Below are 26,387 nucleotides of genomic sequence, written 5' to 3' on the forward strand. Positions count from 1 at the left end.
GTCTTCCATAACTTTTCTTCTTTTTCGGGGATCATTTAATCCACAGATACTAATAGAAGCTATTCGAAGTCTAGTCATTTCTATCCCCCTATTTCACCCGCCCCCCTTTCCCGCCCTTTTCTACCTCCCATTCTTTTTCCTTTGCTTTCCATCCTGGCTCTATACAATCTCTAGTATCTTAAATATACCCCCCTTCTCCTTTCTCTCTCTTATCCTTATACTTCTCTTGATTCTCTTTATCCCTTCCTTTCCCATTTCCCCCCCTTTTCCCCCTTTCCCCCTACCCCTCTTCTCCCCAGACCCACTTCCACCCTCTTCCCCCTCCCCACACCACTCCCATCCGCCCCCCTCCCCTCTCACTAGGGCTGGTTGGGATCCCCCTCTCCTGACCAGCCCTCCCTTCCTGTAGAGCAATCAGACCGCCTTTGGTCCGAATATTGGCGTTGTGTAGATGTGAGGTGCCCGCCCACCTCCGGGTTCACTTGACATCTTTACATCATTTTAACCCCATCAAATACTCCTTTGCTTGGATCTCTGACCTAAACCATCTCACTTTCCCATTCATAATCGTTTTTAGGCATGCGGGGGCTATCAGATAAGCTTCCCCTCCCTTTTACAAAAATGGTTTAATCAACTGTCGGAGCTGCCATCTGCGTTCCACAGTTGCATGGCAAAAATCTGGTCGAGTGAAAAAAGTGACTCCTTCTATAGTATGTGGGGCATTAGGGCGAGATTTGTCAAAAATAGCTTGCCGTAGCAAAAAGTTACCAAAAAAGACCAGGATAGCTCTAGGATATTTGGAGTCTGCTGGGTGTGACCCCTCCCTCTGAGTTGCCGCAAACCTATGAACACGCTGAATCTCATTATCCCAGTCCCAGTTACTCAGTTTGGGAAAAGCCGAGGGCAATGGCCTTTGCATAGGACGCGAGGGATTGCCGGCCCCGCCCAACCCAGATGAAGCTCGCGCCGCGGCACACAGACGCGGAGAGGCTGGAGAGAAGCTGTTCTCTCCGGCCACGGATCGCCGCTTTTTTGCTGGATTTCTTTTGCTGCGGCCTCCAGACGGCAAGGCGGCAAGGACAGAGGATAGAGGCACTGGGAGCGACCCCTATGGCATGAGAGCAGCACAAAGGGCTTTCTTTTGGAGCAGGAACGCTCCGTTTTGACAAGTAATGGACATCACGCTACGCTGCTCCTAATTTTGGCAACCTGGAAAGCCACGAGTAGAAGGGAGCACTGGAAGTACCTCCCGCCTGGTTTGCTCTTCTCCCCAGCCTGCAAAAAAAAAAAAAGCGACTTCAAGTAAGATAAGGGGGGGAGGGGGAAATGGCTGAATTTGCTTGGCAGCAGACTGTAAAAAAGACTGTAAAAAAGCACTAGTAGTTTTTTAATGGTACCTCAACAGGTTGTGCTATAATACAGGGTTCGTAGGGCACTCACCCTACTGGACTTCTGAGTTTTTTTGAACTTGGGAACTGTTCTAAAGAAAAAACAGAAAATGTTCTTTTTTGTATACTATACTGCTTAAGACTGAGACTAAGAAAATGGAAAATGGGGGAATTTTTTTTAATAATAATAAACAGAAAGTTCGCTTCTGCAACAGGGGATAGCAGCCGTGGGTGTGTTCTATTTGATCAGCAGGCTCTTGTTTAAAAAGCTTATAAGTTACACTGGCTATTAGTTCAACAAGTGTTAGGTCGCTCCAATGTTATTGGTCACTCAGGTTGGCATCACTAATCTCCCGTGCACCCCTTAGCAGCCTGCAAGGGGAGTTATTAAAAGAGTGATACACGACGTATTAGCAGTAATAGTAGGACTAGCTGGATTTGTGAGGGCACTCCCTCACTCTTTGAAAATAAGTATGGCACCTAAAATGGCTCGGAACTCTGGAGACAAGATGGACGGAGCTAAAGCTTCACGACTTGGAAAAGATAAAAGGGACCCAGCTGGGGCAAATAGGCACCCCCTATCAAAAATGGCCAGGCAAACCGAGAGAAATACGACCGGCCTAGGGAAAGGCGCCAAGACCGACGACAACATCACTTCCCTCATAGAGGTCAGGGGGAAAAGCAAAAGCCAGCCCACTATTACGTCTTTTCTTGCAGGAGGGACACAAGAAAGTGGTAATATGCATACAACCCCCCCCTTCGGAGATAAGGAGGGGCCTCAAGCGCAGCAGTCCGGGAACTCAACACGAGTAGAGGATGCAAGCAATATAAGCGCTACATTGGGTGCCGAAGCTGGGCAAAACACATTGTTAAAACCAGGAGGACGAGACAAGGAAAAAGAGACAAAAACTTTGGATTGGGCAAAAGACAGTGGGGATAAATGTTATTCTCTGACAGAGGAATCCGATCTCAGCAGTGTGGAGCATGACCTCAGCGAGTCTGGTAGTAGCATATTCTGAGATGGGAAATATATCAAGTAATGAACCCACAGTATGGCAGGCGCAGCGGCAGCGTAAGTGCACAAAAATAAGTTCTGGTTCGCAGGAGGGCACCGAATTCTCTACGTCAAGTGGCAGTAAGACCTTAAAATGGGACTACTCTGGCATTAGACTACAGATACAACAGATATAACTGCAATGAGTGGTCAACAGCTGGCAGACAACAACATGGAAGGAAGCACCGGGATGCAATAAGCGGTGCAAGAATGGTGGGCACTGACTCTGGGATGTTGCAATCAATATACAATTCGATTAAAGAACTTCAAACAGAAACTCGGATCGAAAATCGCCGCGCCAGGGTAGCTACAAAGCAGTTGCAAGGAACAGTTCGCAAAGTAGCAAAGTCATGCACCGAGATTGAAACCAAATTATGCTCAATGGATGAGAGGATGGTTGCAGTCGAAGATGATGTCGATATCCTGAAACAACACAATGCTACACAGGAGGGTCAACTGAATTACATAATGTGGAAGCTGGAAGATTATGAGAACCGGCAGAGAAGAATTAATCTGCGCTTTTTGGGCATAAACGAAGGGTTGGAAGGGAGTGACATTCGGGCTTACATGATTAAGCTACTGAGTGGGGCTTTGCCCGAACTTGGCAAATTTACTCTCATTGCAGAAGCTGAAGGGACTTACTCATGTTCACAAAGCTTATTCATTGAGGGAATCTCAACAAAACCGAACCATGGTCAATTTGCAGATTCATGCACCCATGGTGTTTCTGGGCATGGCGCTTGCCTTTGAGCGGACCTCCACCACCATCTCTCTTAACCCAGTCTTCGTTTATCCAGCACATTAACGCCTGTCTATTCTTGCATAAAGGACTTGACAATGACATGGGGCTCTCCAAGTTTTCTGTGAAACTGCTAAAGCCATAGCAAAGGTAATGTCTTTAAGGTGTGTCGACAAAATATCAGATAAAAATATATCAATCAATTCTACTTTATTTCAGCTAGAGCCATAAAAGCATAAATAAAACATTAAAAAAACAATACACCATTAAAACACTAAAGTCCATAAAACATAGCAGGTGAAAACCTAACAGTAAATGATCGAAGATGCAAAGTCCCCACACAAAACTTAAAATAGAGGAATCTATCAGCCGGGAGCTCAATTGCATCCATGAACTCTTCCAGAAAGTAAGTATTTTTGAACTCTAGAAAGTTTAAAGTTAAGGCACCTACCTCCTTGGACCATCTACATCCCTTCAGTAGAGCTCCTTGAGCATAGACTTGGGAACCCCACATAACATTTCCAGATGTGCCCAAACAGATCTCCATGCCCAATTTCTTCGAAGCAGCACTTAATGAACCGCAACCACAGAATCTTGATGTCTTCGCAAAGTTTTAAGATTTCTTCCAATCCTGCCCAATACGATAATAAATCAATCCTCCTCAATACAAGAGAGATCTAAGGAAAGCCTTGCAAGGATGGTGGGCCGAGGACCGCCATGTTGGTGGTGGTGGTCTGACCGCCAACAGGCTGGTGGAGAAGACTGACAAATTATGACATTGGCGGTGATGGACACAGAATCCCGCCAAAGCACTGCAGGCACCACCAGTGTGGTCAGACCACCGCGGTTGATTGGAGCCACCATGAGTCTGCCACAGACCATGTTTCCGCCGGACCCATTATGAGGTTGCACACTGCAAAGATTTCCACTGCAGTTGGACCACTATGGAACAGCAGGTGGAACTAAACAGTATAAAATGAGACAATCACCTCAAAGAAGCCATACTCGTCCGGAGCCGACATGAAACCACAGCTAGACGTCATCCCGCTGCTCCTGCTCGCAGAAAGACAACAGAAACATCACCGACGAGGAAGACAACAACTGTAAGTACACACACTCACCTGTTACATTTGTAAAATGTATAAATTTGAACATGCCATAGGGAGGGGGGTCCGAGGGCTATTATCACGCGTAATAGTACAGTTACACACACACTCATATACAGCAACAAATACACCCCAACATATACACAGCACGCATACTGCAGCCAGCACACACACACACCAGACCTCAACAACACACAGTTACGCACAGCCACACAGGAGAGGCCCAGCCCCACAAATTAACATACAACATATGAACTCAGAACAACAATATCACAACTGCACAAATATAAACACATGTCAAACACTCACAACCAACGCTGGCCAGGGACTCCACCCACATACAACACAATATACAACCAACTGTGATGAAATGCACACCATCATAGAACCTAACAATCAACATACACATCACACACACAGTACACCAAACTTATTATTCCATGCACACTACACACAAACACAAACAGTCTAGACACACAAAGCCACACAGCACTACAACAAACACATATCAATACTGACACAACACACCACCATGACAACAACATTTCAGCTACATACACATACCCATCACACATAACACACCTTATCCCTGAGGGTAAAAGCACTGCACACAACCTCACAGACTATAAAGACAATACCAGAAGCATCAAGCAGCACTCACACACAAATACTGCCACACAACCAATGTCAGCCGGGAACAACTCAAACCTAGGAAAGGATATGCAGGTCAAATATGTAACCAGAAAACCAAAAACTGGTTGGTTTAATTTTTGGAAAATAATGGAATTAAATAAGATTGTCCAAGGCCGTAGGCCAGTCCACTGTCCTTAAAAACAGCAACAAAGGCACTAAATGGTGCCTGTACTTGACTCCTGACTGCCTTGAAACCTCCACAGGCAGGGGCATCAAGGGGGCAGGCAGGCACCTCAGGGTTCCCCAGGGGGCGGTGGGGGAGGAGGGATTGGGCTTAGGCTTGGGAGTTTTTTTTTGGAGGGGGTCAGATCATTTTGGGAGGGGTGGACTTTTTTTGGCAGGGGAGGGTCTGGGTCCTGGCTGTGGGGGTAAGGGACACCTTGAAGGTGGAAGGGATGGCCTTTGGGAGGGAAACAGTTCTTTTAGGGGTGTCACAGGGAGGATTTGGGAAAATGTAAATCTCGGAAAGGAAAACATTTTTTTAATACACAGGAACGGTCATCAGAAGGGGGTTTGGGTGTGGAGGGTGAGAGAATGGTTGTCTGACCTTTATGTGTGGATGTCTTGGGTGCATGTTTGTGGGAGGTGTGCTTGTGAGTGGTGGGTGTCTGTTGGATGGGTGAGTGAGGGTGTTTATGTGTTTTGGGCTGAGGAGTTGGAGGTGCTGGGGGAATCCATGGTGGGTGGATGGCTGTTGGGGTGGTGACTGCAGGTATGGTGGAAGTGCTGTATATAGGCGTGTCAGTGGTTGTGGTGTCTGTGTGTGTGGTGACTGGGGTGGATGTCTGAGGGTCTGCTGGGGTACTGTCTGCCGGTAGGATATGTGTGATGGCTGGATCACTAAATGTTGGTGTGGTGTCTGTGGCTGTGTCAGGTGTTGTGTCTGTGATGCTGGGAGTGATAGGGGTATCATGGCAGGTCATGACTGTTGCTGTGTCTGCAGGTGGATGTTGTCTGTGTGCGTGCTGGTGGTGTGTCTTGTGGTGCTTATGTTTGTCTGTGCTACCCTTGGATATTGAGGTGGATGCATGCCTGTCTGTGTGCTTTGGCTGGATCGGGGCACAGGAGGATTCAGACTGGGAAGAGGAAGGTGGAGGGGGGACAGTAGACCAGGGGTGACTGGCTGCGGTCATTGTGGAGGCCAGAGCCTGAAATGATCTCTGGAGGCCAGCCAGTGCACCGTGAATGCAAGCCATACATTCTTCATTTCACATACTTACAACCATAAACAATGGACATATGCAAACCTGTAACCACTCAGATTGTCGTACATTTCAATTTTAAGTTAAGGAGACAGAACACATGTCACACACACATGCACCAATAGTAATGTATCAGTGATTGAAAATACAGTGTGGACCAAGTCCTCTAGGTCATTGGTCTTCTGAAAACAAACTTTATCAGTCAGGTAAGGTACAAATAAGCTCAGACCTATGTCCCACACACAACCACAAGATGTCAAAAAGAGTGTACCTTACACATGGATTACTATACTGTGCAGAAAGATGACAATCAGACCTACCTAATCATGCAATTAGCCCATCAATAGGCCACTGACTGAGTGGGTGCATCACTACACACACATCAGACATGCAAGCCTCACATCTGTCTGTGTAGGATTCTCAGGGCCGAAGCACATGTGTTGCTAACATGACAGGTACACCTACCATGATGCAAGCCACAAGCCTAGGTACACTTACAATACTATTCATATGTGTACATGAACTACCATACCTGCACCACAGAGGTGTCATTGCCAACATTAGGTTTCCAAACAGCCAGGGCTCATTTGCCACATCCTTCATAGCAACAGCAAGTAGACATAACTAGTTCCAAAGTTGATTCATTACTGAACCTTTCAATTGACACATGATGTTGATACATATCTATCAAGAATGTAACTGTGAATAGGCTACCACTGGCTATGTGTCATGCATACAACAGTATGCCCAAGGACAATGTTGTGGGGCCACTTTCCACTAACAGAACATTAACAAGGTAGTAACATTCCTAGCCTCTGATACCACTATAAGTGTGCCCATGGAAATGTTGCAACACCTCAATGGTATACAACATACATGTTGCCTACTCTGACGAGACTTTACAAATGTCTATACACATCCCTTATTTACCAAGGGGGATTACCTTGTAACAGATGTGAAGATGTTAACCTTGTATGTCATGTGACATGTCAGATGGACATCACAGCCTCACATGCTACCGTCACTTATCAGAAAGCATTTGAAAACTAGGGATGACTTGAATATGTCAGACTCAATATTGCACATAGATAGCAATCTTAAGATATTCCAGAGGACAGAGGTCAAGGACCTACACACCTTACCACAATGGCATTGGGAGGATTGACCTGTTGGTGGGTATTAACAATTACCAAAGTAGAAAATGCTGTATAGTGGTACACATATGACACAGCTATATGTACACCATAATATACTATTATACTGAGGGGACAACACAGTTGAGTAACATGCCATTAAATACAGTTGTATGTGCACACCTGTGTACCTAAGATGGCTACGTTACATCACTGTGTACACAGGAGATCTGTGACACTTTGCACTTACCACATTGTCAGAGCCAACATTCTGTTCCCTCCTCAATCACCTGGTAAATGAACAAACATGGGTTAAGTCTATACTTACCCCCTTGTGGCTGCTGTGCTGCCTTCAAACACCCATCCAACTCAGGGCAGGTCACCGCCAAAATGCGGCCATTAGTGGGGTCATGGTCCGATGGGCACCACGTCCTTGTTGGGAGGACAGTCCCATCTTGTCCTCTGCAGTCTTTCAGGCCCAACGTCTCAGGTCCTCCCACCTCTTCTGACAGTGGGCTGTGGACACCCAGGGTCTGCACTTTCTTGGCAATTGAATGCCAAACCCCCTTCTTCTGATGAGCATTAACCTGCATGCATGACATAGATGAAAAAGTATGTAATGCCCACATGTACCATAGTGAACCAGGTAGGGTTACTGACTAGTTAGTACAACAAGCCAAACACTGACTGTATTTAACATCCCCTCCACTGACAGATGAGCATATGCAGTCAGGCCAGATGTGAGGTGGAAGCAGGCAGACAACATGCATCTCCAGCACCAGCTGTCATGTTATCACATATGACCAGACAGCAAACACATTTGCAAATATGGTATTTCAGGAAGAGTCTGGTATACCAACTCCACTAACCATGTGCAACAATCACAAGGTGGGTCAGGGAACATACATCAATACTCTCCACAATGTCTCAGGACTCAAATTCTGCCACCAAACATAAGTACATGACCAGGAACTCATCCCATTCTATTGCAACTTTGTCATCCTACAGACCTTAAGGACACAATCTAAAACATTGACCATCAGCCTTTGCTTAGTATAACAAAGTATTGTTGAGCTAATGAAATATTTGTGCACAGGTACACTTACCTGCTTCTCCGGCCCTCCATAGAGCTGTCCATACAATGGTAAGACCCACTGCACCAGCTTCTTCAGCTCCTCAGGGGAGAGGACAGGGGCCCTATCACCTGCAGGACGTGGCATGATTGCTCCCAGAGGCAGTACACAGCAGCTTAAGTCATGGAGGTCTTGCTGACAGCAGTATCAGGAGTCAAGTGAGAGATAAAGTATGAAATAGCGGTCATGTCCGCCACGTGAGAGACTGTCACCGCAGGCAGACATCGCCATTGGCCCAAGACCGCTAAAGGCGCAATGTGTTCCAATGGCAGTATCCATTGCAGTAGTATCCACCTACCGCCATGACGACTTCCACCGGCGGACGTAGGTAATTTCCTAAATAATTTCTAATACAGTAGGTCAGACAGCTGCCACTTTAAGGTTCTTAGGTGGTTGGAAAAGTTAAATTAAAGATGTGTCACAAGGTCAGAAACATGTCTACCCCATAGTTTTTGGTGCTGGCTTTGAGCAACCATGTATTTAAAATCCGTTTTAATAGAAATTTTGTAATATTCATGATATGTGAGTAATGTATCATTAGTGGCATAGTCTGCACCCTCATGGCAATTGGATAGATGGTATTTGTGCCTATTATATGTGAAACATGGTAAGAATGTCATTATCACAGACACATGCGTATCATGCGTGACAAGCGTATCCATTTCAAAGTAATAATTGCGGTAAGGGAATGACATTTAAAAAATAAGCCATTGTTTCCCTAAGTATGTTCTGTGTATCATGTTTTTATTATTTCATATGGCATGTTCAAGCTTCATGTGTGACATATGTATTTTCACACTTACAATGGACACAATGACTGATAGGCATACCTTCTTATATTCCTTCAGTTAGTTACCCAGGAATGAGAGGGGTCAGACAACCAGTGTACCATCCACTAGCAGACCTGCAGACCATGGGTATCGACATGTCATCCAGATCTACCTCCTGGATAGGCAGACAATCATGGATCTCTGACGTCAACTGTAGCCAGATCTGATGCCTGCCATTTGTAATCCCAATAGCATTCCACCCATTGTTCAAGTCATGTCAGTGCTGCACTTCCTGGCCTCAGGCTCCTTTCAGAATACCATGGCCATAACTGCAGGGATTTCACAGCCTATGTTCAGTTTGATCTTGAAGGATGTCCTCTCAGCATTGTTGAAATACCTGGACAGCTACATAAAGTTTCCACAACATGAAGATTTTTGCCCATGTGAAGGGTGATTTTTATGCTTTGGCACACATCTCACATGTGGTGGGAGCCATTGATGGTACCCATGTGGCATTGGTTCCCCTAAATGGCAATGAACAGGTGTATCGGAACAGGAAGAACTTCCAGCCTATAAATGACCAAGTATGTGCAAAGTACCCGGATTCAGTTCATGATGCCTTCATCATGCAGAACAGTAATATCCCACTGCTGATGACATGACAGTACACAGAGAGGGCCTGGCTGGTTGGCAAGTCATATAAGTGATGTGTGTCAGTATCTTATGTCTGCTGCCAAATGTAAGAATGTCTAAGATTTATGTTTGCACACATGTGACAATTCCTTACAGGCGATTCTGACTACCCAAACTGTCCCTGGTTGTTGACACCAGTGAGGTACCCAAACATGCCAGAGGAAGTTCACTTCAATGAGGCCCATGGAAGTGTTGTGGAGCAGACTTTTGGGCTTCTAAAGGCTACATTTAGTTGCATCGATAAGTGTGGTGGAGCCCTCCTCTAGTCACCCACCAAAGTGTTAAATCATTGTTGCCTGCTGCATGCTCCACAACCTCGCCCTGAGACGTCAGATCCCATATATACCAGATGAAAGGGAGCCAGCACTTCCAGCGGGTGAGAATGCAGAAATGCCAAGTGAGGATGACTGTGATGAGGATGAAGGAAGAGACATCCGGGCAGATCTCATAAATCAGTACTTCAACTGTCTGTAGGTATGTGTTCTGTAAAATACTTGACTTAGTGGTGTATCAGGGGGCTTAGAGACTTTTAAGAAGGGTCTTTGTATGACCATCAGACAGCTCAATAGTTGCTTAGCAGTACATAGCTCAGGTGTGCATGCAAGATTGTACATGGAGTTGTGACTATTGTGATGATCCCCTTTGTTAATGTTGGTCACACTGCACTATCAGTGTTACTATTGTATTTAGGGCATGTCTTTATAAGTCTTCATTACCACTACCTGCCTATACCTTTTGTATTAAATTTTTACTTTGGAGATTTCTTCACAAGATCATCCTTATCTGGTCAATTCTGAATTGTGTCTCAGGCAGCTGCGATTTGCAGGTCTTTTATGTGAAGTGAACAAGGATAGATCTAGGTACTGTACGGCATCATATTGGTGGTGTCTGAGTTCCATGCCCAGACTGTCAGGACAGTGGGTTGATAGTGTCCTGCTCCAAACAATAGACTTGTGTGCCATGTTACCTGGGTCCAGTTGTGTCATATGTGTGGTCTTGTGTCTCTGACACAAGTCATCCTGTGGAATCCATAACTTCAACATTCTCATTAGTTTGATAATGATACTATTTACCTTGTATGTAGCTGTCACTGTGTTTCCTCATTGCAGGCCACTGTGCATGTGTGTCAAAACTGACATAGGTGAGTAGCATGCCTACAGATACCTGACCATGGTAAGTGGAAGGTTCCATGACTGGGGACAGTTGTACTGACCTCTGTCTGTATTACGTGGTTGGGTCATTTGGGAGGTATGATATAAGTGTGTGATAAGACCTTAGCTGATGACACATTGAACCAACCTGTTTGCCTGTTTAGATAGACAACAACTGACATGCCCCTAACTTCATTAGTCTGTGGGATGCCTGTTATTCACACCTATGCTGAAGCATTAAATTGTGAAGCTGTACTGCACTTTTGTGGTATTTGGCTTGTTGTCAACCTATGTGCAGGAAAGTACAATAAATGGAAATATGAGTGTGTCCATTTGTATAATTGTACATATAACTGACCCACATTCAACAGTACTTGTGAGATGGGACTTAACAGGTTTGGTACGTATGTAAATATCATGTGTAAGCAACAAATTTCACAGGTAACTATTCAATATAGCTGTCAAATACTCTCAAACATGATATATGGTTTAGTGGTATTTATTTACAAGTGCACAGGAAAATTAAAGGAATTTGATCAAATCATAAAGTGCAAAAAGTGATGGTCTCAGTCATGGTGGATGTAATCATCAGGATAGCTGCTACAACATTTGGAGTCTCAATTCCAGTGTCCTTGCGCCAATGGAAAATGGAGAGTGTTTGTAAAATAGTCAACAGGTGTATCTGTGACACACAAGGGGAACCAATGAGTAGAGGATAACTTCCTGGCCATGGTTGAAGTCTTGGCATCTGCTCTTCCTGGATATTTTGGTGGATGTCCACATTTGCGGGGGGTTTCAACCTCAGAGGCTGGTGTGTCTGAGGCATGTCCTTCCCCATGCAGAGCCTCCATTCCACTGCCTGCCACCGATGTAGCAGGGGCTGATGTTACATGGCCAATAAAATGGGTCTGCTGTTGTGGACATAACCTACTTGGGGTGGTATTAATGTCTCTCAGCACCCCTGTTAGGGAGACAATGTTGGCACTGTGGGCCTCCCAGTTTTGCATGACTTCCTGTTGGTTGTCCTTCTGCACCTGCTTTATTTCCCCCATCATGGCCCATCATGCCTTGGGACTGTTGGTAGGCTCCTAAGACTTGGGAGATGGTGGTCCGGCCAGTTGTATCCCTAGGAGCCTCAATCCACTGGCCCACACCAACCCTCTCATGCACCCTACCCTACTTGCATCTGCCCTTGGCACAGTTTGCCCACTCCCACCGGTGCCAGGTCCCTCATTGTCAGGTTTTTGTACTGGTGACTCCAGTACCTGTTCTGGGGGGCACATGATGGTTGTAACTGTCCTTAGAACACAGGTTTGGGGGCAAATGGTTGCTTGGGATGTAGATGTAACAGGGCTGAGAGGAGTCAATGTAGGCAGGGTGAGGCTGACAGTTGTAGACTGACCAGGTGTCCCAGGTGGGCCAGAGTCCCCTCCTCAATGTCCTCACATCAAGGGGTGTTCTCCTCATGGAGGACTTCATCCAGGGGGAAGTTTCTGTCCCAGGTGTCCTCTCCATATTCACAATCGGTACGTGACCTGTTGAAGAAGTAGAACAGACTGTTACAGATTGTAATGCAACATGTGTTATCAAACTTTGACAGGTAGATGTGCTTTGAGACATGTGCAGAAAGGCTTTGCTTGATTCCCTGATATGACAGTGACACCTGCTTTCAAATCTGGGGTACAGGTATAGCTATGTGGGATATAGGGAATTATTATGTCATACACCTTGGTACAGGATATCAGACTAGCTTGGCAGTTGGACGTCTGTTGATAGACTCATATCTTGTCTGCCGTGAGGCTTTATATTGTTTATGTAACCTCCCAGTTAGCAGTAGTTCAGTATCGAGTGACCAGACAGCTGCAGAATGTTAAGTGGAAACTGACCTGTCCATCAGCTTATGAGTAACCATGCTACCTAGCCATATAAATCAGGTTACACCTAGTACAGCAAACTGCAGACATGTGTGTTCCTCCCAGGTGAGTATCTTTCAATGGGTGATGGGAGGTAAAAGGCCATTTTAGCAGAGGACACAGCTGTAGCTGTGTGTTGGTGGCATTGTTTTGGCAGATGCCAATAGCTTTGCTGTCATTGCCCTAGACTGTAAACTGTGGATCATTCAGGTGGGTTTAGTTGATTGAGTAGTTGACATACAAGGCTATTTTCATTATGGTACACTGTTCTGGTTTTCTTAATGTTAAAATAGAGGCCGATGGGAGTTGTAGTGCTGTCAGTTCCGGTACTACCCATGCCATAAACAGACATTGTGCCCCCAGGTGAGTTTAGTTAACATGTGGTATGACAGAGAGGGTATTTGGACAGTTGGACACAGGGGTGGTGTGTTGGCTGTTAAGGTGTCAAAAGGTGAGCATGCAAGACAGAACTTTAGGGCGGCATTTCAGTGTTGTGAATCAGCAGACTCCACTCTCCCAGGTATTCCTGTCAAGCCCTCAGGATTCAGGATGTCCAAGACCTTCTCTTCTCATGATCTGAACATTGGGGGAGGAGGTAGGGGTCCACCGCCAGTCTTGAGGACCGCCAGCTGGTGTCTGACGGCCATGGAACATACCTTCCCCCGAGGTCGTTCTACCACTTCCTGATGTCCTCCTTTGTGCTTGGGTAGCTGCTTACAGAATTCACCCTGTCAACTATTTTATGCCACATCTCAATTTACCTGGCAATAGACGTTTGTTGGACATGGGCTCCAAATAGATATAGCTCTACTCTGATGATTGCGTCCACCATGACCCTCAACTCATCTGCGGTGAAGCGGGGATGTTTTTGTGGGACATGGTAATGGTGGACGACACAAAAAGGTAAAACAAATACTGGTGATGAGGTGTGGGTGCTGCGTTGTGAGTGGGTGACAAGTAGTGTCTGATGAGTGGTGAAAAAATTGTGTGATATATATGATGTGCAGGTCTGAGATGAGTGCTATTTGGAGTTGTTATGGCACTGCTATTGGTTTTCCGCCATGGAAGAATCGCTATCATGATTTGTATGTTATAGGGTGAGCCTGACAGTTGTAGAATGAGCAGGATTTTTGACAGGGTGGTTGTGCTGGTGGTGGATCCTCCTCTTTCCAGCCCTCCAGAGTCCTGGTGATGTCAGAATTTTGGCTGGGTTTAGGAGTACCTGCCTGTGTAACTCGTAATATGGCGGTCTGTGTGACCCCCAGTATGGCGGTCACCACAACAGCGGTCGTGCCAAAAGACCACCAAACTCGTAATGAGGCCCTAAGTCTTACTCTAGAAACAAGAAGTCGTATGCCAAGATCTAATCTAAGTGGCACTAGTGGGGTACCAACAGGGAGGTTAGTAAGGGATCAAAGAAAACGATTTTCAGTTGTTTCTGAAACATTGATGTTATTGTTCCCCAGTGTTCCCCACCATACAAGCACTGGATTGGATCTTGCCATCTGGCAGGGGTTCAAGACCATGTATTTGGTTTTACTAGGGTTAATCTCCAATCCTCTCTGCCTGCAGAAGGCACCAAACTGGTCCAACAAATTTTGAATGGCCATTGGTGATTTCGAGACCAGTAAGGTGTCGCCCGCAAACAGGAGAAAATACTTTGCTGCAGAAAAATTTATTATCGGTACTTTACATATATCATGGTGTGGAATATCAAAGTTAAAAATATCATTTTTAGTGTTGTTTACAAAAATATTGATGTAGTAAATATCGTTAGATATCATATTGTTTTTATTGTTCAATAGTATGTCATGTATTGAATTCTTTTCAAGTCTAGGGGCCAGATTACGAGTTTGGTGGCCCGTGACTGCCATGTTGGCGGTGGCGGTCCGAGCGCCAACAGTCTGGTGGGGCGGTCCACCATATTATGAGATTGGTGGCATAGGAAACAGAAGACTGCCAGCGGTCCGCCGCCACCTCCAGGAAGCACAGACAGCCGTGGTCTTCTGGAGCAACAAACAGGCCGGGGGAGACCATGTTTCTGCCAGACCTATTCCGAGATTGTACACTGCCACTGTGACCACTGCCGATCCAACTATCACAGAGCACCAGGCGGAAACAAGCAGTATAATGGGAGACACTCACCTGCACACTGCAATACACGTCCGGAGCCGCCATGGAGCCATCCCTCAACATCATGCCTCAGCTCCTGCTTCGCTGAAAGACAATGAAATCATCACCAACATGGATGACTACAACCGTAAGCACATACACCTACCTGTATTTTTTTCATTTTTATTAAACTCATACCGCTAGCAAAAACATCCTCGGGGGTGGACGCAAAAGCCAGTACCTACACCTGTCATTCATGACACACACCCACATACTGCAACACAGACACCCACACCTTCACAACATGCACACTTCAGCCAGCACACACACACACACACATGGCAATAACACACATACGCATAGCTACACAACTCTTGATCAGGGACACCGAAGACCACACAACATACACAGAAACAGCAACAACAACACAACTAATGAACATATACAAATACATTCCACACACTCACACACAACACTGGCCAGAGACTGGCCACACATACAACACACATATACATCTATCTGCGGTGGCACACGCACAACATCAACATTAAACAACATTGCAATCGACGGACACCTCACACACACACACAGCACAATGCATCAACAACACCATGCACAATACACTCAGAGACAAATAGGCCAGACAGGGTCTGTGGACAGGTGGACACTGAGCTTTTGAATGGGGTGACACTGTAGGTGGGTAAAGGTGAGCAGTGGGCATGCACAACAATACATTTGGGGAACACATTTTGTAGTTGTGACATACCTCACTCCACTCCCCCAGGTATTCCTGTCAAGCCCTCAGGATGCACAATGGTCAAGAACTTCTCCTCCCATGATGGTAACTGTGGGGGGAGAGGAGGGGGACCACCACCAGTCTTGTGAATTGCCAGCTGGTGCCTGGTGGCCATGGAACATACCTTCCCCTAGAGGTCATCTTCCTGGTGTTGTCCCTTGTGCACGGATAGCTACCTACAGAATTCACTCTGTTGACTATTCTTTGCCACATTTCCATTTTCTAAGTGAGTGTAGTCTGCTGGACCTGGGCTGCAAATATATTTTGCTCTACTCTAATGATTTCATCCACCATGATCCTTAAATCCTTCTCGGTGAATCGTGGGTGTTTTTGTGGTGACGTGGTGTAAAAAAAGTGTGTGAATGGGAATAAACAATAAATCAGTAGGTGCTATGCGATGAGTGGGTGGCATGCAGTGAAGTGTGTGATAGTGTGGAAATATGTGTTTGGGGTGCAGTGCTGAGGTGGGATATGTGGCTTATGTGCGATGGAGTGGTGCCTATCCTATATTTTGCACTACTGTTGTTGTGTTCTGCGTTGTGGAGGCAAAGGATTGAGATGTATGCAAGAGTGTGTTGTATAGTGTGGTTAGTGGGTGTGTCGAGTGTGTGTATGTGTGTCAGCTGAGTTGTTTTCAAATCTATCCAATGTGGTGTATTCTATTACTGTGAGGACCGTCAACCGCCACGGTTCTCACCGCCATTGTAATAGGTCCGGTGTTTAGTTGACAGGCTGGTGGACCTGGTGGTAAACGGACCACCTCTTTCCCCCCCTCCAGGGTCCTGACGGAGTCAGGATTTTGGCAGTCTTTTCGCACGCTTGGCAGGTAACTTGTACTATGGCAGCACCAACATGGCATTTTTTTGGCGCCTGCCGCTGTGGTGGTATTGCAATCAGACCGCCAAACTCATAATCAGCTGCTATGTGTTTATAATTTAATTTATGTTTTAATTTTAATATTTTTTTATTTATTGAATTGTTTACATTTATATTTCTAATTGTTTTGATGTGTTTTTTTAATAATGATTTATTTTCCAGTAGCAGGATGTTGGTTTAATACTGGATACGGGTGGGGAGATTTTAAAATATATAATTTAATTTTTATATTAAAGTTGATAATTTTGAGATATGCAAATTATTTTTGTAATATAAGATATTTTATTATATTACATTGTAATTTATTTATATATTTCACATTGAATAAGATATATTTTAATGTTATTTTTAGAAAATAAGCATGTTATTGTTTTTAGAAATGTAAAGTGCTTTTTATAATTTTTTCAAAGTACTATATTTAGAGTTATTTAGATGTTTATATTAAAAATATGCTAATTTTTAAATGAATTTGTGATCATTGTATAAAATATTTAAATTTTAGGAAATGGTTAGAAAAAATTGACTCTTTTTTAAATAGTGATTGAATATAAAAAAATATATATATTTTTATTTTAATGCAATTTATTAAGGAAATGTGCTTATTTGCAAAAAATGTAATTCTAACTTTATTAGATTTACACATGGTAGATAACATTAATTAAAATTTTGAAAAATATTAAATCAAACAAAATTTATTTTTTTATTCATATTTATATGTAAATGTTAGTAGTTTAAAATAGTGTATTTTCATATTATTATTTTTAGAATATAAGTAGTGTTATAATTTGTTCGATTAATGGTGTACTTTGCATTTTAAAAATATAATTTTCTAAATGAAAAGTTTTTTCTAACTGGATTAAAAAAATTAAGTTTTTAGTTTTTTTAAAGCTTCCTCAAGTTGGTTTAGATTGGATAGGGAATAGTACATATGACCCCTTAGTGTCAAACATCTTCCTCAAGTTGGTGTAGCTTGGAGTGGGAATACTAAATATCACCCCTTTAGTGTCCAACACCCTCCACAAGCTGGAGCCGTCCCTTGAAAGAACGCATGCAGGAACATATTAGGGCCATCAGAAACCAGAACCAACTCTACCCTCTTGCTACACATTTTAATCAGAAGCATGGTGAGGGTGACATTCGTAATATAAAATTCTTTGGCATTTCACATGTCGCCGCAGCACCAAGGTTTGGCAATAGGACTCTGGACCTACGCAAATGCGAAGCCAGATGGATCCTGAAACTTAGAGCGGTGGAAATGGGCCTTAATGTGGACAAGGAATCATATGTCTTTCTTAACTGACATGACCATGACTACTTAGATATTTTAGATATTTGTGACTCGTGTATTATGGTCCCTCTCCTGATTTCTGTCTATCTAGCCTCTTTACATCTGGTTGGCTAGTAATACGTGTAAAACAGTATACCTGTTTGTTACCCAAATGTCTGTCAATCACAAGATATACTATGTATTAGCTACAATGATGGACCCCCCGTTTTTTGATTGTTAACTTTACTCCAAATGCACATCACAAATTACCGTGTATTATGTACTATATATGTTTTTTATCTCACTTGTTACTGCTTCTCCTCTCTGTTTCTCCTTTTTTCCCTCTCTTCCTCCTCTTATTTTTATTTTTTATTTTTATTATTATTCATTTTGTATTTCCTTCATGCTCTCATATTCGCTAAATACAATAGAACAGTGGTCCGGTTTGGGAACCTGGGCCTCTCCTTTTTTCTCCATTCCTTTATTTTTTTTCTTTAATGATTCAGACTCTATGTATGCGCACTATTACCGTCTAGCTACTGAGTGCGTTTTGTATTGGCTTTCATCTGACTTTAGTATGGTATATAGAACATGGCTCCCACTGTTTACCGATTTCTTCTATACCCGTTTGTTGGTTTGGACTTCTTAGTCCTTTCACAGTTTCGGTGCCCACTTTAGTCACGTGGGTCTTTGCTACATATGATTTAAGCAGACTCACAATGTTACCGCTAGCTTCAGATACAAAGACGCCGTCACACGGCCAGACTGTAGTTTCTTGACTTACGGTGAGCTGGATACTCATTCCCTTTTTTTTTTTTGTAACAGGCGAGGGATTGGCATACTTTGTGTTGCGCGACTTATTGTATCGCCGCTGCTGCATATCAGCGTCTCTTCGTTCCGTTGTTTTACGAAGAGGTTTTTGGGATGCGTTTACACCGCCTATTAATACACTGATTAGAACTCACCAGTCCGCACATCTTTCTAGTATTTCCTTTGGACAACAGGTGCGGATTTAGCTGTGCGCTAAAGAACAACACACGATAACCGCCTCTGGAGTGCTCCATTATGATTAATTGGGCTTAGATGCCCACACGTGGGTGTTTGGTTTCGTTATAACTACCTTCCAGTGTAGCTACCGCCTGGGGCTGGCTGTTTTGGGGCACATGTATTTTTTCACATTTCCAACCATTCCGGTGATTTTTAATACCAATTTAACTCCCGTGCCTTAAAATAGAATATTGACAATTTATTGGAATAACTATAACGGACGTTTTGTTCTACTTATTACCCCCGTTCTTATGGCTTAACTTACTGTTTCCTTAGACACATACGTGTTGGACTTACCAGGGTTCTTTTTTGATGGACTGCTTCGCATGACCTCTGGACTATATATGAGGTATTTTACTGGTTTAACTTCACTGGTTATTTCGTTATCTTCTTGCTGGAATTTTTGGCGACTATAGTTGGTCTATACTTGTATAAAACCCCCCTTTTTTTATCCGTATACCTTTTTCTTTAGACTATTTATCTGTGTCTCTGACGTTTTACTATCGCTGAGACGCATCTGACTTTACGGGTATGGAACCTTCCCGTCATTTTCGGGTAGGATTAGAGAACTGCTTGTTCTGCACATTTTGTCTTGTTTTTTAAGTCCTCATTCGCTGAGCACCTACCTCTTATTAATATCATATGTGGGCTCCCTTTTTCACATATCTCCCTTTGTTTTTGGGCATTGGGTCAGTCTTACTTTTTCTTAACCTATCTGCGTATCTGGGCTTTTAGCTATACACTGTTCTTCTGTTTCTTTTGGAAACTTCTTAGCCATGTCCTTAGAAATATGTATTGGTTTCTCTTAGCTTCCTTTGAAGCTGTTATCTTCTTTGCACAGTTTGTTATATACCATATCACTTCGTGTGTCACTCAGAATCATGTAATGTAGTGATTTGTTACGCCTTATTAAATACACATGTATATGTTTTGTTTACAGCCTTGAAAAAGTCACTGGTGTGACGAAACACGTGTTGGCTGTTTTTTGTTATAGAAAAATTATTCCCTGTTATATGGAACACCAGCTCGTTCAGAATAAATGAACTCTTCTATGGAGACAAGATATGAACACCGATGTGCTCGATTGTTCTATTCATTTCTATCCTTCAATGACTATGTTGTTTTGACTCTCATCTGTCTTACATTGTATACTGTGTGCTGTGATCTCTGTTTGTATAATACTATGTGTGTGATTTGATCACACTTTATTGTTGCCCAAGGGTAGTAGGGCATATGATCACGTGCACCATTTCCTGCTCATCAGACTATACAACATTTATGTACGAATCCTTCTGAGTGCGGCCATCTCTCACCCTTACTACCCGATATAGCTATTTACCCTCCACAAGCTGGTTTAATGTGGAGTGGGAATAGTTAGTGTCATCCCTTTAGTGTCTAACACCTTCCCCAAGTTGGTTTAGTGTGGAGTGGGAATAGTAAATGTCACCCCTTTAGTGTTCAACACCTTCCCCGGTATGGTTAAATTGGAGTGCTAATAGTAAATGTCAGCCCTTTAGTGTCAACCACCTTCCCCAATATGGTCAGGCTAGAGTGGGAGTAGTAGCTGTCAACCTTTTAGTGTCCATCACCTTCCCCAAGTTGGTTTTGATTGGATTGGGAATAATAAATGTCACCCATTTGGTGCCAAATACCTTCCCAAAGTTGGTTTATGTTGGAATGAGATTAGTAAATAACACCCTTTTAGTGTTCCACATCTTTCCCAAGTTGGTTTAAATTGGAGTGGGAATAGTGAATGTCACCCTTTTAATTGTCTACATGTTCCCCAAGTTAGCGGTTGAAGTGGTAAATACAACCCCTTCAGTGTTCAACACCTTCCCCAAGTTGGTTTAGTTTGGAGTGGGAATAGTAAATGTCACACTTTAGTGCTCTACACCTTCCTCATTATGTGTAAAATGGAGTGTCCAACACCTTCCCCAATATGGTTAGGCTGGAATTGGAATAGTCATTGTCATCCTTTTAGTGTCCAACACCTTCCCCAAGTTGGTTTATGTCAGGCTAGGAATAGTAAATGTCACCAATTTAGTGGCCAACACCTTCTATGAGTTGGTTTAGTTTGGAGTAGGAATGGTAAATGTCACCCCTTTAGTGCCACTACCTTCGCAAATATGGTTACGCTGGGGTGGGAATAGTATATTTTCACCATTTTGGTGTCCAACACCTTCCCCAAGTTAGTTTAGTTTGGAGTGGGAATATTAGATGTCACCCCTTTTTTGTCAAACACCTTCTATGATTTGGTTTAGTTCAGAGTCAAAATAGTAAATGTCACCACTTTGGTACCCAACGCCTTCCCCAACATGGTTAGGCCAGATTGGGAATAGTAAATATCACCCTTTTAAGGTCTAACACCGTCCCCAAGATGGTTTAGTTTGGAGTGGGAATATTACATGTCACACCTTTAGTGTCCAGCACCTTCTATGAGTTGGTTAGTTTGGAGCTGGCATAGTAAATGTCACCCCTTTAGTGTCCAATACCTTCCCCAAGTTGGTTTAGTTTGGAGTGGGAATAGTAAAGGTCACCCCTTTGGTGTCCAAAAACTTCCACAAGTTGGTTTAGTTTGGAGTGGGAATAGTTAATGCCACCCCTTTAGTGTTCAACACCTTCCCTAATATGGTTAAATTGGAGTGGGAGTAGTAAATGTCACCCTTTTAGTGTCCAACACCTTCTCCAAGTTGGTTAGGCTTGAGTGGGAAGAGTAAATGTCACCCTTTTTAGTGTCCAGCACCTTCCCCAAGTTGGTATATATGTTTGAGTCTGAATAGGAAATGGCACCCTTTTAGTCTGCAACACATTACTTAGTGGGGTTAAGTTAGAGTGAGAATAGCAAAAGTCACCTTTTTAGTGTATAAGATTTTCCCAACATTGAGGGCCTCATTACGACTTTGGCAGAGGGGATTACTCATTCACAAATGTGATCGATATCCCGTCCGCCATATTAAAAGTTCCATTATAGCCTACGGAACTTGTAACACGGCAGACCGGATATCTGTCACGTACGTGGTGGAGTAATTCCCTCTGCCAAACTCATAATGAGGCCTTTAGTATACTAAAAAAAAGTCACACATATATTTGAATTTTGTTTTTTGACAATTTTAATGTATTATACAGTTGTACATTTTGTTAAATATATTCTTTAAATAAAAGGAATAATAATTATAAAGCCAATTACATCAAATATTTGTAATTTGTAAGAAAAAAAAGAAATCACCTTTTATAAATATTTGTAGAATGATAATTTTCACATGCAATTTATATTGAATATCATTTTTAATCATTTTTAAACATTTTTAAATGCATTTTTTAAACATTATATAAAATATTTTTCACTTGCACATGTTAAAAATTGCATACATTTTTTACAAACATTTAATATATACTTTATACATTTTTTTAATGTTTTACAATATTTGTTTTACATATTTAACATTTTTAATACTTTTCTTATATTTTTCTTATATTTATTAAACATTTCTAATATATTTCTCATTGATTTCTGTGGGGTGTTAATCTTTTTTTTTAGTTTCATTTGGTGGCCATTTATTTTACTGCTACCTTCTATTTTACATTCTATTGATATTGTTTTGGTCTTTTCTCCAGGTACCAAGTCGCAGTTAGGTGCTGCTGTTTGTCAGAACAGATAAGTCCTTTTCAAAGGATTGTTAGGAGTTTTGAAGGGGCAGGGGATCTAAATAGGATGTTTAAAAGTTGGGAGTTTACAGGATATTTATATGTGTTTTTATTAGTGTGTTGCTCTATTTTGTCATATCCCGTCTTTCTTACATTGTATTACTAATGTATGATAATGTTCTGTTGAAATATGTAATGTCACTTATGGTTTGATGATTAAATGTAATGTATGTGTTTGTTTGGGACTGCTAAGTATTGAACTGGTGGTGTTTAATTTTTCTTTTAAGGGTTTTTATCTGCAAACGATATCAATGGGAATTTGGAGTTTACCATTTTGTTAAAGGAAATCAATTTTGGTTTATTATAAACCAATTGTTTTTACTTCAATTTCCTTTTTTTCTGGTGTCCTGAAGTGGTTCTTTTTTTTAAACACTTTTTTGGTTTTTTTATGAAATCTACACCCTTTGGATTAGTTTGGCCGGATTTCGAAAGAACTGTTTATACTTTAGCATTTTTTCTTTATTTGGAATTGTTTTCTCCATTTTTTTATGGATTATTAATATTTGTTACATGGAGTTGGAGATAGATCCCCAAAAATCAACAAAAGTGTACCACAATGACTACACGTCAGAGACCAAATAAGACCTTTCTTAAAGACCTTCATCCATGTATTCACCCCAAACTGTATATGTTAGCTCCTTTGGGGTGATACCATGGGTAGCATCATCATGGGGTCTTGTTCACTTGGGTGTTCCATTCTCCAAGTGAACTCCTCCTCCAACCAGGAGGAAAACCATCAAAGTAGAGCCAGTGGTGATATGTGGTGTAAAACTACCTTCTATCCTGAAGGAAAAGCATTTATTAACAAAAAAAATAAAAATGAAAGGGATAAGACTGAAAACAGAGTGATGTCGTGAGGACAAATTATTAATCCTGCACATCTATTAACTTAGTCAAAATGTTTCAGCCATAAGTGGCCCCTATGGGTCAGTGACTTTCGCCAGGACCATGAAAAGTGCATTACCCACTATTTGAAGGTCATATCAGTAAGGAACGACCGTATAAGCTACAATGGCTATGCCAGACCCAGGACCTCCTCACCTTCAGGAGACTCCTCAAGACATGGCTCTTCGAACGCTAGCAGCACCCCCCCCTACCTCCCCCCCAATGCCTCGAAACCCTGTCGGGTACATAGCGCGCTTTATAAATTCTTGATTGATTGATTGAATGGCTCTATAGACATCATAGTTTTCTGAAGGCACTAACTTGTGGCCTAAAAAAGGAAGAGAAAAGAAGGAATCAGACGAAAAATTTGTTATCAGGCAGGAAAGCTTTCCTTCCCCTCTATATAATACACTCCTTAATTCCTCATGTGCATGCTACAGGAAGCAAACATAAATCCTGTATGTTCACATCCAGCAATATCCTATATAACTTAAATAAACTATCCACTGCTAACATAATAGAAATCACACAAAAATCTAAAAATGAGGGCATATGCATACCTAATTTGGGAGGTGAGGTATCAATTCAAGGAGCAATCATCTCCATCTAAACAAAAAGATAATATGCAGAACAAACCTATAACGACCAAATATGGAAGACTAGAAAAGAAGGTCAACAGGAAGATTTTTACATAAAAAAAAAGCAGTGCCAGTTCTATGAGCCTGAGGATTTCTCACATTGAAAAGTGTCAAGCCGATCATTGCAATGCTCCATGTAACTCCCGTACCGACTGCAAGAAAGATGACGGGGAATGGAAGTTTATGTACTGGTAGAGTAAATCCTAATTATAAGCAATTGAAAACTGGTGTGCTGTCTGTACCACTTGCGCCAAATTAAATAGACTCAAATGTGCATCTCACAAATAATGACATCGATAATCTGGAAATGGCCTCCAATATATGAAATGAAATTATTAAAAAATCAAAAAGTAAAAGTAACTGATAACCCGACTTACAGAAATAAAAAAGTTTCCAATTATTATGTCATAAAAATGACATACATTTTACAAAATAGCATTTGTGGGAAAGGATATATCACTGGCAGCAGAACCACTCCATGTATGTTTAGAAAAGAGACTAAAGGCCTGATTATGAGTTGGGCGGTTAAACAGCCACTACTCCAATAGAGTGGTGTTGAACCCGCTGTCAAGGTGGAGGCCTCACCCCTGTCATATTCCAAGGTTTCCACGGGCTGACCGGCAGAAACATCATATTACAAGGTTTTTGCCAGTCAAGCCGGTGGAAACAGTGCGGCGGCAATGGCGTCACACACAGCTCCCTGGGAATGCGCACTGTCTGCCAAAGCAGACAGTGAGCATTCAGAGGGTGCTGGCAGTGGGGCCCCTGAACTGCCCACAACATGATTGTGGGCAGTACTGCGGCCCCCCTGCAGCCCAGCACTGCCCATTCACCAGTCTTTTTAGAAAGCAAAGTCGTGATAAGCACGGCAATGTCAATCGTTACCACCGTGATTGACCACGACTTTGAACACCACCAACCTGTCAGGATCCCTGATCCCAGCTGAGGCGGCAGTCTCCTGGCGGTCCAACCACCAGGATCGTAATCCGGTGATCGGACCGCCAGGATTATGGCAGCCTGACTACCACCGCAAGTTTGGCAGTCCGTGGATGAGGACCTATATGCTATACAATGATGTTGAGGGATTGAAGACCCCTGGAGTTAATGGAAATAAAAAACAGATTTCCAAAATATGGGAGAAGGTTCTAAGAGTTATAAAATGGTGATAGCTAATGGGCTGACCTCCAAAAAGGAATTACAGAATATATCAATATTATATTGACATAAATTCTCTTAAATATCATTAAAGAAGAACATTTAGTGATGGCAACAGAATCGCACAGTGAGTGTTTGAAAGAAGAGACTAAGGGCCTCATTATCACATTAGTGGTCTAAGGACAGCCAATGCTGCAGTGGCACTCAGACCCCCGCACTCCAGGCAGTCCCATATTACCATGGTCAAAATACGCATAGGTGAACATCGTATGATGAAGACAGAAGCTACTTGTGCAAGGAGGGTTATGTTACAGGTACACAGTGTCCAGCTCAAGATCACAACCATTACACACCAACACATTACTACAAGTGTCTGGTTAACCAAAAAAGTTAATTCTAGTGACCATTACATAGGCTGTCAATATGTAGGGACTTTTAGAAACAAAAATGTGTGACTCATACCCGGTCAAAGTACATATTTAAGGATACAGACTCCCAGACCACTAAAGGAAGGGATTTGTCAGACATTGTTTTGTAGAATAGACAAACATTAAAGTGGTTAACGTCAGCAGCTTTAGCCTTATCGCATCCTACACCAAAGTAATCGAACATCACATTATCCAAGATACAGACAGATGGCAGTACAAAGGTCCCTGATCACAGATCCATCATAACTCATTGCTCATGCATCTGGTGAAATGACATAAACATATGTCAGTGTTGTGGGACAGTCACTGTGACCTGCTATGATGACACACATCTACATCTATATACAGGTCAGAGAACAAAAGAGTGTTTAGCCAATATGAAGGCAAAATGACCATGTGGGTCAACAAGCAAATGAAATTTACTCACCTGGGGGGAGAACATTTGTCAGAAATAGGGAGTAGTGAAAGTGATCTGATGGCAATTCCCAGGAGGCACTGTTTCA

Source organism: Pleurodeles waltl, chromosome 10, assembly GCF_031143425.1.
Source record: "Pleurodeles waltl isolate 20211129_DDA chromosome 10, aPleWal1.hap1.20221129, whole genome shotgun sequence".
NCBI lineage: Eukaryota > Metazoa > Chordata > Amphibia > Caudata > Salamandridae > Pleurodeles > Pleurodeles waltl.